Raw genomic sequence first — 2,585 nt, 5'->3', positions numbered from 1 at the left:
GAAGTCTAGAAGCGGTACCGCATCTGCGTATGGAAAATCGCAGGTTTGGAAGCTGGACTTTAGTGAATTGTCGCAGATGCGCCTTTTGTTCCGCAAAAGCGGGACCGCATGTGCAGTCCCATGACCGCAGAAGAGGATTATCTGGGCAGAACATATAAATAGTTTCCTTCGCGAATTTGAGTTATTTTTTCACCTCTTTTCAAACGGGAAGAAGCCTTGGGGAGCATTTTCAAGGGAGATTTTCAGAGAAATTCTTTTGGGTAAGGTCTTTGGTCCTTAAATTCGTTATTGAGGTGATTTTAATCATTGTAAGCATGAAAATTTAAGAAAAATCAGTGGTAAATTGGGGGTTAGGGCTTGATTAATTAGAGACCTTTGAGTGATGATTTGAGGGACCATTTGAGGTCCGATTTTAGTACTTTTGGTATGACTGAACTCGTGAGAGTGTGAGGATTCTGAAAATGTAAATTTTACCCGATTCGGAGATATGGGCACGAAGGGCGTTTTGGTCATTTTACCTAATTTCGCGTATTAGCTTAGAATTTCTTTGTAGAATCAGTTACTTAAAGTGTTATTTAGATTATGCAATTGAATTGGATAGATTTGGGACATTTGGAGTCGAGTACTTATGGCAAGAACGTGGTTTCGGGTTGACTTTGAGCCGGTTCGAGGTAAGTTGCTTGCCTAACCTTGTGTGGGGGACCTTCCCCTTAGGATTTGCTATTATTGATAATTGAAATGCCTTGTACGTGAGGTGACGAGTGCGTACTTGTACTAATTGTTGAAAATCCAATTTTCATTAAGTAATTACTAGTATGTTTCTCTTCCTGTTTATACTACTTGCAATTTAAGTATGTTGTTACCTTAAAAAAGCATGTCTAATTGACTTAATTCCCTTACTTGCTCAAACTACCTTATTTGGATTATGTGCAGCATACTAGGTTAGAAATACCTGTTTTACCTTGGTATGGAACTTGAATTGAACTGTGTACTCCTCTTGTTGTTGCTGTGTGTTTACTTTGGGATTATGGGACGGTATCCCAGGAGATCCCCCTATATGTTTACTTTGGTACTATGGAACGGTATTCTGGGAGATCCCCCTACACATTTACATTGAAACTATGGGACTGCACCCGGTAGATTCCCCCAATACTGAGTATTTACATTTGGGACTACGGATCGGTATTCCGGGAGATCTCCTCGCATTATGAGTTGGACTATGGGATGGTATCCTGAGAGATCCACTGGATATTTATATTTGTTACTACAGGACGGTATCCTGAGAGATCCTCGGTTGTTATCTTTGTGCTGAGCTGTATTTCTTTCTGTGTTTACTTGGCCTATGTGGTAGTTGTTGTTGTCCTTTATATCATGTGTTACTTTTACTGTTGTACTTATTTATACTATTTTTGTTCTATACTGTTAAACCTTATATTTTATTTAACCTCAGTAGGGCCCTGACCTTTCTCATCACTACCCGATCGAGGTTAGGCTGGGCACTTACTGAGTACCGTTGTGGTGTACTCATGCCCATCAGTGCATATTTTTCATGTGCAGATCCAGGTACTTCCGCTCAGACTTATCACGCTTGAGACGAGGCACTTGTAGAGACTCTGAGGTATATCTGTTGCGTCCGCAGTCCAAAGAGTCCCTTTCTACTCTCCTTTTTTGTATTACCCCTTCTGTACTTTCATTTCTTTGTTAGATATTCTGGAGTTAGATGTTTGTAGACATTCAAAGGCTTGTTATCATGGGATTCCGGGTTTTGGAAAATGTTATTAGTTTCGAGAGTTGTTATTGTGTGTGCCGAGCGGCACTTTAAACTCTGTTTTATTTCACTATTTCGGTTTTTAAATTATTTCTTCCGCAATTGTTGTTTATATTCCGCATTGTTAGGCTTATCTAGTTTTATAGACTAGGAGCTGTCACGATGGTTCATGGAGGGCAAACCGGGGACGTGACAAGTTTTCAAGGAATTCAGGCCCAAGTCCTAGCCTGAACTTGGAGTCGTCTGAAGTTCTTGTTGTTCGTTTTGCCGTCTGTTGGGCCTAATTTCCTTCAGGCCCAAATCATTAATCCATTTCCTTTCCTTCATCGCTCTTATAAGTTTTGTTGTTGTTTTTATATGTATACAACACTGATGATATTTGATTGAATATTTTTTTTTATCTCAGGAGTTACATTAACAACCTATACAATCCTTAAAAACATAGGTAAAAAAAATACTGCATCTTTAGTAGTAAATAATTCTAATTGTTAATCACTTCTATTATTTTGTTTCCATTCTTATTCTTGTGAGCATGTAATTTTTGCCCTATATAAATTACTCCTATAAAATCCAAGAAAATTGATTTTTCTTATTATTTGAATTTTGTAAGATTTTTTATTAATTGTTTGCATTTTTGTGCCCTTTTAATCCTTTGTTAAAATCATGAACAAAATGCCAAAAATACCATGCATTGCATTTAGGTTTTATTTTTATATTTTAGGATTAATTAGTCAGTTATTTGTTGTATTAAAAATGAAAATCACAAAAATAGCTTATTTTACATTTTTTTTACCTTTTAATTTTTAGATTATTAATT

Source organism: Nicotiana tabacum, chromosome 8, assembly GCF_000715075.1.
Source record: "Nicotiana tabacum cultivar K326 chromosome 8, ASM71507v2, whole genome shotgun sequence".
NCBI classification, from domain to species: Eukaryota; Viridiplantae; Streptophyta; class Magnoliopsida; order Solanales; family Solanaceae; genus Nicotiana; species Nicotiana tabacum.
The sequence above is the reverse complement of the archived record's forward strand: the minus strand, read 5'-3'. Positions refer to the sequence as shown.